Raw genomic sequence first — 15,396 nt, forward strand, 5'->3', positions numbered from 1 at the left:
TTTCAATTAGATCCACTCAGACAAGCCAGCACAGCATCCTGCTGAGGGGCCTTGAGGCTTCATGATCGGTCCGAGTGAGCTGATTGGTAATCTATGCTATGGCATCCTGCATCTCTGTCTCCACAATGGCGTCTTCTGAAAGAATCAACAGCTCTTCGTTACAAAAGAATGAAGAGCATAAAACAGGGCTCAATCCATATCAAGGACTCAGGTTTTTCCCATTATTCTTAATTTAAAGCTCTAGATAACCGTTTTATTCCTTATAAAAATAGTTTTCAATTTAAAATAATAAACCGTTTAACAATTATGCTAATTTTAATTTTATTACCAACACAAGAATATTTAGTTATACAACTAAAATATACTCATTTGTAGTATAGTCACAATATCATTGATTTTAGAAATGTATCTGATCACATGCAGATCTTCACAACCACACAGCCTATGTAGAAATGTCTGGAGGCACTTCCCTGGCACAGAAATGATTATGACATGTCTATAGGCTTACACATGCCTATTCTGATATTAGATCAAATTGAATGAATGAGACACCAGAATACTGTTAATTTGTTGTTAGTTTTGAAATATGTTTTGTAACATTAACTTCATAACTTAAGCACAGTTGAGTTTATAGGTCTTACATCTTAGAACACACTCAGATAATTCAGTCTTCTGAGAAAGAAGGTAAGCCTGGAGTAAAATTGGATAAATCAATGAGCCTAGCAGTAGGACATGTTGCTTGGGATTTTATAATTACTTTCTTCAGGAGTTCAATAAGTATCCTCAGTTAGCCTCAGGGAACACCCATGTGTCTTATAGTTCCGCCTCCCATTTAGAAAGCCTCTTTTGTATTTAGTCAACTACCTTGATCTGGATAATTCTCTGTAATTATACAGTTTCTTTCTGGAAATCATACATAACCCTGAACATTAGGTTTTTGCTCATTTTGTTTAATCTCCTCCTCCTTCTTTTCCTCTTAGCTATGACCCAAATTTCCTTGTCTCCTGGATTCTAATGCACTCAGTCCCTGACCTCTGTTTTGACTTACTCGATGTCTCTGCTTACACTTCAATTTGGCCAAAAAGACCCCTGTCAAGTAGGGTCCCCGCAGCATAAGAAGTGTTTTGGTTTTCAATAACAGTTATATATAAACTACCTTTCTGGACTGGGGAGCATAATAATCTTCCTTCAGTGTTTGCCAATTCACAGACTTTGGCCAACACTTGTGAACTATTTTCAGGATGACGAAATGTTATTACTTTTAAAGATCAAGTATAAACCCACAATTCTCACTCAAGACCCATGACCAACAAACCCTCGATGCATGAGCTAAATAGCATCACCCCTTCCTCCCCTCTCTCTCTTTGCCAACTGTAAACCTATATGCTTAGCTTCAAACCAATAATCATTGCAAATGCTGTTCCTAAGTGAGCCACTGTTCACTCTTAAAAGTTTCCTTTTTGGGCCGGGTGGTGGTGGCGCACGCCTTTAATCCCAGCACTCAGGAGGCAGAGGCAGGCAGATCTCTGTAAGTTCGAGGCCAGCCTGGTCTACAAGAGCTAGTTGCAGGACAGGAACCAAAACCACAGAGAAACCCTGTCTCGAAAAATTAAAAAAAAAAAAAGTTTCCTTTTTCATTTCAGTACCCTTATGCCAACCCTCCTCAGATTGAAAACTCAGAAGCCTGGTTCCAGAGCAGTACCCCTTCTGTGTAGTGAGCCACTTTCCCTGGATAAATTACTTATTCCATTTTCCTGACCTTACTCTAAACTGTGGCCATCTGAATGCCTAGATTCAGACCTATGGCCATGGACCCTGCATGCTTGAACCCCCATTTTCCTGGTCTAACTTTAGACCAGTACTTTGGAAGCAATCTTCCCCTGGGTTAGTGAAACAACTCATCCACCAGCTTTGTCTGGCCTAGCACATATTGCACATGTGTATTGGCCCAAACTATGGAAGACCACATTGACATATGAGACACACAACTAATATGGGGGGGGGTGTAAAAAACAACAAGTCCACACCAAATCTCAAAAAGAAAAACAAAAAGGAAAGAAAATCTGAATGGCCAAAATATCACATCTTCCATTAAGGCTACTTGTCTTCATTGGAGCATTCTCTAATTAGAACTAACTAGATGACCAGACAGAATTTCAAAGAACAGTCATAAGTCTTATCAAAGAATTAAAGGGATCTAACAATGACATGAACAAACATTTCATAGAACACCAAGAGTTATATGTTTGAATAATATCTAAGAAAATACAAGTACACACATGAATACAGTTAAGAACTAATCAGAAATTTAAAAGTTGTATTCTTCAAGGAGATAGAAATATATAAGAGAACAGAAGGTAATGTGCAAATGGAATTGTAAAACTCAATATCCAGTTTCGAAAAATTGGAAAACCGTGATAAGTAGAATGAATCAAACAGAAGATAGAACATCATGACTCAAATGTAAAGTAGGGGACATAGAAGAAATAATACAACTAAGATTAAAAATACATGATAGAAACATACAGGAGATGCAATATACGATCAAAAGACCAAGTCTTTTTGTAAGCATAGAAGAGGAAAAAGAATACCAGGTCAGCGGATAGACCAGACCATTACCAAGATAATAGGAAAAAAATTTTCCAAAGTTAAAGAAAGATATGCTGATACATGTACAGAAATCACACAGAACCTCAATTAGGCAATCCCCAAAAAGCAACACATGAAGACATTTCATAGTCAATATATTAAATATACAAGACAAAGAAAAAATATTGACAGCTACAAGAGAAAAAACACAAGTCACATATAAAGAATAACTGATCATCTTTATATCTGACTTCTCTGAAAGTCAAAGGAGCCTGGAAAGAAACATCTTAAGCACTAAAACACCATTGCCAACATAAACTATTGTAGTCATAAGTGGTAGCTTGTTTATAGTTTCTGAGACTTTCTTTAATGGTGAATAGTGATGTGGAAGTGAAAGCTGAATAAACCCTTTCCACCACAAGTCGTTTTGGTCAGGGTGTTTCTTCATAGCAATGGTAAACCTAAGGCACTATACTAGACCACTAACATACATGAATTAAACTTCAGTCTGGCTCCCTTCCTTCCCTCCATCCTCTGTCCTTTTCTTCCTTTCCTCCTTCCTTCCTTTCTTCCTTCCATTCTTTCTTTGGGTACTGAGAACCCAGGACCCTAGAAGGCTATTATTGTAAGTCCCAAGGCCTCTTTGCGCTCCATTATGAGATATCCTGTGTTCTGTTAATGAAACTGTTTGATTAGTTTCCTGCTGACCTTGTCTCATTGCATGATGGGTTTCTGCTGACACCGTCTCATTTTACCTTTCAGAAACATTGTATCTAAGATACTGTACTTCTTAATAAACTCCCTTGCATGAGCCATCAGCTTGTGCAAGTCATCCTGTTCTAAAATTTTCCTAACTTCCTCTTTGTCTTCTCAGTTCCTGGCCATCTCTCTGCCAAAGGAAATTTACCTGCAGGTCCAGGTCAATGAATGTTATTTTCAAGTCATATGTTAATAATATAAATGTTTATAGTATAGAGAAAAATCAAGAAAATGTGAATGAAGAAGCTTTGTAAAGAAGAACATTTGAGAACCCAGCATCATTCCTCTGGTCAAACATCCTCCACAAAGAGCAGCAGCTCATAGAAACACAAGTACTGCCTGAACCAATCAGAAGAAGAGGTGATTGGTCTTGCAGCTAAACTGCCCCAATCCCTAGACCCTAAGCTTCAGGGCACATTCCCTGCCTTCCCCCTCTTCACCTCCAGCAGTAACCAATGAACCAAAGAAACAAGTTGGTGTAGCTATTCTAATATCCACAAAACAGACTTCAAACTAAAGGCAATCAAAAGAGATCAAGGTGAACATTTTATATTCATCATAGGAGAAATCCATCAAGATGAAGAACCAAGTCTGAACATTTATGCCCAAAATACAAAAGTACTCACATTTGTAAAAAGAAACATTATTAAAGCTTAAATTGCACATCAAACCCCACACACTAATAGTGGGAAAATTCAACACCCCACTCTCTCCAATGAACAAGTCTTCCAGACAGAAAATTAACAGAGAAATAAAAGAGAACTAACAGATCTCATGACTCAAATGGACTTAATAAACATCTATAGAGCATTCCACCCAAACACAAAAGAATATACATTCTTTTCAGCACCTCCTGAAACCTTCTCTAAAATTAAACACATTCTTAGTCACAAAAAAAATCTCAACACATACAAAAAATTTGGAATAACCCCCTGTATATTAACAGATCACCATGACGTAAAGTTAGAATTCAACAACAAAAATTAGAGAAAGCTTACAAACACATAGACACTGAATAATGCTTAACTTAATCACAACTAGATCAAAAAAGAAATAAGAAAAATAAAAAACTTTCTAGTATTCAATGAAAATGAATGTATATCATACCCAAAATTATGAAAGTCGTACTACAAGGAAAGTTCTTAGCACCATATGCCTAATTAAAGAAGTTGGAGAAAATTTACACTAGCAAATTTACACTAGCTTCACATCTAAAAGCTCTAAGACAAAAAGAGCCAAAGTCACTCAGGAGGAGTAGATAATAAGAAATAATAAAACTGAGGACTGAAATAAAAAATAGAATCGAAGAGAACAGCACAAAGAATCAATGGAAGAAAAAATTGGTTATTCGAGAAAATCAACAAGATAAACAAACCCTTATCAAACTAGCCACAAGAGAGAGATAATATCCAAGTTAACAAAATCAGAAATGTAAAGTGGAACATAACAACAGACACTGAGGAAATTCAGAGGATCATCAGGTCATACTGCAAAAACCTGAACTCTACAGAATTGCAAAATCTAAGAGAAATGGACAATTTTCTGGACAAGTGCCATATAGCAAAATTAATTAAAGACCAGCTAAACAATTTTAATAGTGAAAAGATGGGAACAAGATGAAGAGAAGGTTATACTAAGATATTCTAAAATAAATAGTAGTATTTAAAAATGAGAAAAAGAAAAATATATTTGGAATAGAAAAAGAAATCAATTTTAGCAAAGTGCAGTACCTTGCAAGAACATGCTAGAATGATTAGAAGGTACAAAGGGATAGAGAATCAGTTAGAAGCTATTTCCTATGAGATTGCTGAACATGGGAACCTGCAGTGGTGGCACACCCTTTAACCCAGCACTTGGGGGCCAGAGGCAGATGGATCGCTGTGAGTTTAAAGCCATCTTGGTGTTCAGTGTGGGTTTCAGGACAGCTAGGACCATTACACAGAGTAACCCTGTCTCAAAAAAATCAAAAGCAAAATAAACAAACAAAAAAGGCAAACGTGTTGGACCTGGAATTGTACTGCTACAGCACGAATGCCAGGGCACACTTCTGACTTCATTCTCTCCGCATGAACAGACTCAGCAACACTGCAAAGCTCCCCTTGCGACAGAAGTAGAACAGGGGAAAATGTTCTCAAGAAAACAGCAAGAACAGGCTGCTTTGTAAACACAATAACTAGCTATTTCTAGTAAGCCAGAGGCATACTTTTGCTTTACTTAACAAAATAAACCCAGTTTTAAAAATTGATGACTTAGAACTCCCCAAAATACAGAAAGCAACCTTATTACACTAAATGGCCTACGATTAATCCCCAAAGATATTTGCTGTCTGAAATGGAAATGAACACAGAAGCCCAACTATTTTCCTGAGGCAAGTCTCTCCATTTTGCCCCTGAATTTTAACTTGAAAGAAAGAGTTCCTTTGTCTGAATTGCTTTTGCCCTTTGTTGTAAATCCCCTCACTGGGTCCCATTGTGAGAAATATTACATAAAATGCTTATGCTACGACACCCTGAAAACAATCATTCCTCATTGGGTCTTAAAAGATGAAAAGGTAATGAATGATTTTCTGGGTGTTGACAGTCATGATTACAATCAACACAAACAATAGATATTTAAGGGAACTCAGCAAGATTTTCCATATACACAACTTCTTAAAATAGCTGGAGATTCTTTCAAATTATGAATCAATTATCTCTCAAGAGAGAATTCTACTGATTTATGGTTGAAAACATTTTATCCACCTCATAACCAAAAATATCTCCGGTTGATATAACATCTTTTTCTTCTGGTGGTTTTTCTCTTGTTCCATGAGTCCTATTTGTTCCGTTTTAATGAATGAATGTACCAACAGCTCAAATGAACCCATTTTTCTTTTTATATGTTTATCTCTTTATCTATTCTTTTGTCACTTTGAGCCTATTGTAGAGATTTAGATCCTATAGGCACTTTAGAACTCAAGTATGTATCTCTTGGTCATAAAATGAAACAAATACTACATATTTTTCCTGATCAGGATTTTGCAAAGTATTCCTTAATTCAAAATATGCCAGCACAAATACTGTTGAATCACACAATGGAAGTAAGTTTGCCTGAAAATTGCTATGAATGGATAGAAACATTTAAGTACACATGTATTTCCTGTTCAATGGAACTGAAAAGTGTCAAATGATCACTTTAATTTCCATGTTATTTTGTAATAAAATAATTAGAAACATCCAAGCTAAGGCTATCACATATAGAATGTGTCATTTTGTAATTTGAAAATCTAAAAGGGTCTCACATCATATAGCGGAGATGGTATTATTATGGGGTAATCCTTTATTTCCTAAATGGATTTTCCCTTACTTTTTTTTATTAGGAAATAATTTCTTGCTTTGAAATGAATCATTAAAAGCTTCATCCAGTGGTACACACACATACACACGCATACATGCACACACACACACACAGGAAAGGAATATTATTATCCTTAATAATTAGGGAGACATTCTGAATAAGTAGAGCCTTTCTATATTTCTCCAAGATTATCTACACTAGATTATATTCTTTTGGCAAACCCCATTTTGGCATGACTTTCTACTCTTACCAGATCTGAGAATAAACATATACAAGTTTCTCTGTTTCTTTGTACCCATGTCTGAATGTTCCCATTGTATATGCGATTTATAATAAGTAATCTTGCTGTTTTCTTTTCTTACTAAGAAATGGCTTATAAACCTGGTGTATAAAGGTATTTCTTTGCAAACCATGTTTTAACATATTTCCAAGTTTCAGAGATGAGGCACTGGCTATGTGTGGGAGACAAAATTATGTCAAAAAGTCAACTGTGGATAATCACAGGGTACAGGGAAAGTGGCCAGGTTTTCTCAGCATCTAAACTGCTTATATTACAGTATGCCATGATGGTGGGTATATCTGAATGTTAAAGGTAGAAAGATGGATTTCAGTTCAACTGTGAACCTTGTAAAATCAATTTGTGAAGTTGGGAATACTATTTTAGTACTTTTTTAGTTTGCCTTTGATAAAATAAACTACCTGACAGATACTACAGGGATATGCTACTCTCTTGACTTTATACACTTTTCAAAACCCACACTTTTGTATCATAATCTATCACATTTAGAAAAAAAATAGACACTTATTTTCTAGCTCTGTTTGTTAAAGTACATGGGTCAAAGAATACCTAGATATCTCCAGTTATGCCAATTATATTTTTCTTTCTTGTAAGGGGAAAACTCACAAAACAAGAATGAGAAGTTCAACCTTAGCTGTGTAATGCAGGAACGAGAGAGAGAGAGAGAGAGAGAGAGAGAGAGAGAGAGAGAGAGAGAGAGAGAGAGAGAGAGAGCACCTTGGGCAAGCTGGCAGTCAGCTTTCTCCAGGTACCCAAAAGGGGTCACACCATAACCTGGTCTAACCTTTTAAAGAACATTGGTTGTCAGAAATTCCCCATAACCTCCCCCTTTTGTCTAAATAAGGGCTTCCAAACCCAATAAAAACTGTATACACTAGGAAAGATATCAAGTATAAAATTAGGATTATAACCGTCATATAAAATATTCAGCAAGGAACACTTTCTAAATATTTCAATAAACATTCATCCTGAAGAGTCTAAGTCTTGCATTGGATATGACTTGAATAAGTCATAAGAGGAAGGTAACTATGACTATCTATTGAAGTCCTAAGAAGGGCGATAATATTACTTGAGTAGGCAGGAAGCAAACAGCTTCCTGGCTACCTAAGCAATCACCCAAAGCCTCATTTGCAATGTTGAAGCAACCAATTTTGGCTAAGACTTAGTGTAGCTGACAGACCATTTTTAGAGGCAGGAAAATTTTCAGAACTTTCTTACCCAGTCTTGGCAACGTTTGGTAGTCTTTTTTCTTGTGTCCTGCTTATATACCATACAGTCTGTCTGTTGTTGAGGTATGGGCAGTTCCTTGCTCAAAGGCTAATTGTGCCAAAAGGAAAACAAGCTCCAAGTGGAGTGTCTTCAGTGCTCAACATTCTCTCAGGAATAGATCGGTGCTTTCAGGAGAAATTGTGTCTCATGACAACAAAACCCTAAGTTATTTAAATGCCATGTTCTACAGATCCTTGAGGTGATTGAATATTACCTATATATGCAGAATACGATCTCCATGTATCTAAATAATATAATTAATCTGACTATATGTATAACAATCATGAGTGAATATTGACCAATAATACTTAATACCTGTATAACTTAACGACTAAGACTTCATATCAGAATATTACAGCAACAAAAAAAAAATAAAATAAAAAAAAAAGAATATTACAGCATCTTTAAACAACTGTAAAGTAAAGAAGGACAATGACCTCAAAATGCAAACAACATATAAATATCTTTGAGCAGAGGTAGAAATATATATTGCAATATGATAAATATATCCTAAATTGTATCAATATACAAAATGTAGAAACGTGCATATATAGAATCTGACAAAATAAATTTGCATAGCTATACAAATATTGTAAACAGAAATAACAAATATAGTTTGAACTTGTATCAATGTACAAGAAACTATACCAATGTAAAATGTCCATAAATAATAGCTCACAAGTATTTACTATATTACTTACTATTATTAGTAGTAGTAGTTTGAATAAGTTCACACTAAATTACCTATTATCTCATTCAATTTTCCCTCTTTTTTTTTAAGGAGATGTGTGGGCCTACATAATTTTCACCCCAATCCTCTACCCTATACAACTAATAATCAGCTCCTAAATGGTGTTCCCAGCCCTGAGGACAAACTTAAATGAAATGGAAATTTTTATAGATATTTTTTACTTACCAAGATTAAATCAAGACCAGGTAAGCAAATTAAATTACCTATAACTGCTTAAGAAATAGAAAGAGTCTTCAAAAGTCTCCCAAACATAAAAGTACAGGACCAGATGGTTTCAGTGCAGAATTCTACAAAATTTTCAAGAAGAACTAATACCAATACTCCTCAAAATGTTTCACACAATAGAAACAGAAGGAACATTGCCAAACTTTTTTTACAAGGCTACAATTATCCTGATACCCAAAACATACAAAGACATAACTAAGAAAGAGAATTACAGACCAATCCACTCATGAACACTGATGCAAAAATACTCAAAAAATACTGACAAACCAAATCCAAGAATTCATTAGAAAAAATCATCAACCAAGTAGGCATCATCCCAGAGATGCAGGAATGGTTCAACATATGAAAATCTTTCAATGTAATCCACCATAAAAACAATATGAAAAAACCCACATGACCATCTCTTTAGATGCTGAAAAAGAAGCCTTTGACAAAATACAACATCCCTTCACAATAAAGGCCTAGTAGAGTGTAGGGAGACCAGTAACATACTTAAACATATTAAAGGCCATATAGAGCAAGCCATCAGCCAACATCAAACTAAATGGAGAGAAATTTAAAGCAATAACACTGAAATCATGAACAAGATAAGGTTGTCCACTCTCTATATATCTATTTAATATAGTTCCTGAGGTTCTAACTAAAGCAATAAGACAATAAAAGGAGATCAAGGGAATGCCAATCAGAAAAAACTGAAGTCAAATTCTCACTATTTGTTGATGATATGATAGTTTACATAAGTGAACTTCTACAGTTCATAAACACTTTGAGTAATGTAGCAGGATGCAACATTAACTCAAAAGAATTAGTAGATCTCATTAAATCAAATGATAAATGGGCTGAGAAAGAAATCAGAGAAACATCACCCCTTACAATAGCCACAAATAACATAAACTATCTTGGAGTAACTCTAACCAAACAAGCTGAAGAACTGTATGACAAGAATTTTAGATCTTTGAAGAAAGAAATTGAAGAAGACACCACAAAATGGAAAGATCTCCCATGCCCTTGGGTAAGTAGAATTAACATAGTAAAAATAGAACTTTTACCAGAAATAATCAAAAGATTCAATTCAATGTCCATCAAAATCCAGCAAAATCTTTTAGAGACCTTGAAAGAACAATATTTAATTTCACATAGAAAATCAAAAAACCAAGGATAGTCAAGCAATCCTGTATAATAAAGGAACTTCTTCAAGACCCAGCAATACCAGGTTTGGTATATACCCAAAGGATGCTCAATCATACCACAAGTACATATGCTCAAATATGTTCATAGCAGCATTATTTGTCATAGCCAGAACCTGGAAAATTCTTAAGTGCTCCTCAACAAAAGAATGGATAAAGAAGATGTGATATACATTTACACAATGGTGTACTACACAGCAGAAAAAAGTAATAATACCTTGATATTTTCAGGCAAATGGATTGCTCTAGAAAACATCATATTGAGTGGGATAACCCACAGTCAGAAAGACAAATATAATATGTACTCACTCATATGTAGTTTTTAGACATAAAGCAAAGAATAATCTGTCTACAATTCATAATCCCAGAGAATGTATACAACACCTAGGACCCTAAGAGAGACACACATGAATCTAATCCACATTGGAAGTAGAAAAAGACACGAACTCCTGAGTAAATTGGGAGGGTAGGGATCATTGGAGAAAGTAGAAAAGGCTGAAGAAGATAGGGGAGTAGAAAAACATATATAGCTCAATATAAACAAAAGAAGAATCCAGGACAGAAACTCAAGTAGGGCAGAAACCTGGAACTGACACCTGATGCAGAGGTTTTTGAGGGGTGCCGCTTACTAGCTGGCTTCACACAACTTGCTCAGCCTGCTTTATTTTACAAACAAGTATAAGAATTTATATACTTCCAGGCCAGGGTTAACATACCCACAATGATCTGGGGTCTTCCCCGTCAATCACTAATTAAGAAAATGTTCTATGGTCTTGCCAACAAGCCTGATTACGGAGGTATTTTCTCAATTGAGATTCCCTCCTCTCAGATGACTGTCTTTTGTGTCAGGTTGATAATCTAGCCAAGACCCTTCTTATAGTGATTCCCATTTATTTCAAAGTCTAGAGATGTTTTCTTTTTTTAGACCTTGAGTGAGAATAGAGCTCAGGGATACTCTGATCATAAACAAACCCACGTTTGGTTTCTGATCCTGTGGTGACAGGATCAGAAAGCCTGAATAGCATGAATAAGGATAAGTGTTCTTTGGTATGTGTAAGACATGTAATCAAACAAGAAAATGAATAAAAATTTGAAAATCTGATGTGCAGATAGCTTTAGGACAGGAGAGTCATTTGTGTCTGGGTAGTAAAGTATATTCTAATTATAATATTACTTCCATTTCTTTCTATTTTTTTAACTTTTTATTTTTTTAGCCATTACTTTCTTATTAAGTAACATTTGCAATCAGTTTAAACTGTTAAGTGCAAACCTTACTGGTTTCACTACAGGGACACAGCTGGAAAGAAATCAAATGGAAGGTGAGCATGAGAAGATTCAATTAACATATTTCTTTTGCTGGCAGATGTTATGCAAAGCAACTGGAATTGAAATAGGAGATAAAAGGTAGCTTGTTTCGAGTTCATTATTTTTTCTTTGCTATGGCAAGAATAAAGTATTTCAATATTTGCATAACAGTTAGGGTTAAGTCAATAATCTGTGTTTTTGGGTAAAGTCACAACTACAGTAACACATTTTATTTTATTTTTTATTGATTTTTATTGAGCGTTCAATAACACATTTTAAATGGAAGCAATGCAGCTATGCATCAGAACTGCATATCTGTTTTAGTGGCACCATGGCTATTTCAGGAGTCTGGACTACTACAAACAGCATTATAATTGTTATTCTAAGATTGAATTTGACACTAGGATTTCTAAAAATGAACATGATAAAAACTCATTATTCATTTATCATGCTAGCTGTTATCCTGCTGTGACTTCATGAACATGGAAAGAGATCGATAAAATGTGGCTAATCAGATTCGTTAGAAAGATCGTTATTTTCAAAATTTAATGAATGTCTCAATACTTACTTAAGATTTGCTAAAATTTCGTTCAGCCATTCACAAGGCTGAGATTGTTTTCCATTTATTTCCAAGTTTCTCTTATTGATGGAGATAAAAAGTCCAGCAACAGGGAGAAAAAGAAACCAAAAAAACAAACTATGGGTCTGCTTCCCTTATTAATCAGTATCTTAAAGATACTGTTTATAACTAAAATGTACAATGTTTTAATTATGTGTCCAGTGCTTATTTTACATTTTTACTTTAATAAAATATCGATTGTAGTTTACTGTTATATATAAGTGAAAACACAAAAATAAGAAAAAAAAAAAAGAGGCACACAGGCCATGATGCTATTGTGTTAGCCAACCTAACACGGCCATTATTTTGGTGACAAGCATTTTTTGTCACCTCTACTTTTCTTGCTTTCTTATAGTTCTACTTCTGAGATGGTGGAAGGCTACCATTCTTTTTAATGGACTTTACCCCATGCTCAAACTCACATTCTTTACGTTGTGTTCTCTTTTAAAGTGGATACTGCCTACTGCTCTACATTGCACTACAGCGTTTCTGAAGAATTCTTTTCTAGTCCAGGAAGATGGTTACATAGACACCAATGCTTTGTCAGTTGACAAGAAATTCCTTCCTTGTCAGAGTTTTCAAGCCAGGCATTTTCACAGGCAACAGACTCCTTTCAGGTTCAATTTACCGAAGGCTGTAAATTGCTGACAACTTTGGCTTCACTCCGTTTTCACTGTTTTGAAGGTTAATAGATATAGAGACTACTAGTTACACACGAGGAGCAGCTGATTTCATTCAAATGTGGGCTAATATTACGCGGCATAATCAAAGTTCTAACGACTTCTCTTGATTTTATCCACTAATCAGTAACTGAGATAATTCATCCACATATTTATTATGATTAGAAATTTAAACCTGAGGAAAACAGCTTGTGCTCTAAAAGGAAACATAAACAAGAAGAGATATTATTTATTTACTTGTTTTTGGTATTTTGAGACAGTTTCTCTGTAGCTTTGGTGCCTGTCCTGGAACTAGCTCTTGTAGACCAGGTTGGCATTGAACTTACAAAGATCTGCTTGTCTCTGCCTCCCAAGTGCTGGGATTAAAGGCATGCGCCACCAACACCCAGCTAATTTAATAATTTTTACATACTTAATGAGGTAAATACGTGAGTCTTATTCATAAAGTTATAATAAGCCTGTAGGAATATTTCCACAAAATACTGCACAGAAGCATGGAAAGGAAGATAGTGTAGAATTAAAATTAATCATAAAAAAGAGAAACACATAAACAAAATATTCCCTATATTGAAAAATTGAAGGAAGATAAGATTAAGAAAAGATTACATGTTATCAATCTAGATAGATAACAGAATTCTTGTATATTATGTACAAGTCCCAGATTAAATATCCTTCAGAAGGGGAGAGAAGAAAAGAGAGAGAGGAGGATAAAGAGAAGAAAAGAGGAGAGGGAAAGAAGGGTAAAGGAAGGAAAGAAAGGAGAAAAAAAGGAGGGAAGACGGGGAGAAAAGGTGCAAGGGAAGGGAGGGGAGGTGGAGAGCAGATAAGAAAATAGCAACATAGCAGGTTTATTTGTTGAGTGGAGCCAATTAAATTCTATGGGATAAAGAAAAGTAAACCAATAATGTTTGAACTTCAAAATATCATGACAGGAAAATATAAATTCCTAGAAGTATTCTGGGTAATGCTATGAAGTTTTAGTCATACATAAAACAAATCACACATAAATATTAAATCTATGGAGTGGAGAGATGGCTAGGAAGGTAAGAACACTGTCTGATCTTCCAGAGGTCCTGAGTTCAATTCCCAGCAACCACATGGTGGCTCACAAACATCTACAATGAGATCTGGTGCCCTCTTCTTGTGTACAGGCATACAAGCAGGCAGAACGTTGTATGTTTAATAAATAAATAAATCTTAAAAATAATAATAATAAGTTTATCTAGAATACAACTGGTTCAGATTGGTGATATGATCTATGATTTAAGCCTATTAATTACACAATCAGTTATTGGACTAAAACAGCATAAAATTAGTAAATTATTAAACTTTTATAGTGTGTAATATCTATTTTAGAAGAAACTATACTATTGTAATAAGAATGTTTAAATTCTTTTTTATTTTATTTTTGATAATTTATTATAATTATATCATTTCCCCTTCTCTTTTCTCTCTCCAAACCCTCCCACATAGTCTTCCTTGATCTCTTGCGAATTCACAAGCTCTTTCTTTATTATTTTTAGGCAAATGCATTTATGTGCATGCATATATACGTATGTTCCTAAATATAACCCACTTAGTCTGTATAATGATGCTTGTATGTATGTTTTCAGAGTTGAAGATTTGATGTTGTATAACAATTAGTGTGCTTGTTTATTTAGGAAATTGGGGCATTTTCTAGACTACTTTCTGCTGATTGAGGGTGCTGTAAAACAGGTCTTTTATTGGATATCTTGTATGGTAGGTCAATCTCAGAAAGCAGTTCTGATATTTTAATAGATGTTGGACCATCTGGGCCCATGCTTCAGAGGTCTTGCTTGATCAAACCATATTAGTTGGTAAGGAATCCATAGCTTTTTCTCCTCTGTGGAAACAAAAACTGAACCTCTTTTCCAAAGCAACATATTCTTAGACCCAAATTTTGAAGTCAAGATACCTTAAAAATATGTATGTTGGTTTAGCTTAGCAGCCCATACAATGAAATGTCTCTTTGTACTTAGTTCATTTACAGTCAAGAATATCAAAGAACACAAAAATATACGTAATCAAGACTATCTGTGTATTTTCCATCTTTATGTGGCTTTTTTTACTCCTTTAATCTATGACTGCCTTACTCTCTTTAAAGACTTTGCTTTATTTTTAAAATTAATTTATTTTTTATAACTCTTTCTTCTCTCTCTCTCAAACCTACATACTTAAAAAAAACACACACTGTGACCCATTTAGAGGTTTATTTTTGTCTGAATCTGTCCTTATTGCATATCTGTAATTGTTTTTTGGTCAGGAGCAGTTTTAAAATGGCAAGCGACTTGGTTGCAGTGGCCCTGGATGCTGGCTCTGCCTCTCTCAGCCTTTCAATATGGCCGAGGTACATTCAC

This window comes from Chionomys nivalis, chromosome 15, assembly GCF_950005125.1.
Source record: "Chionomys nivalis chromosome 15, mChiNiv1.1, whole genome shotgun sequence".
NCBI lineage: Eukaryota > Metazoa > Chordata > Mammalia > Rodentia > Cricetidae > Chionomys > Chionomys nivalis.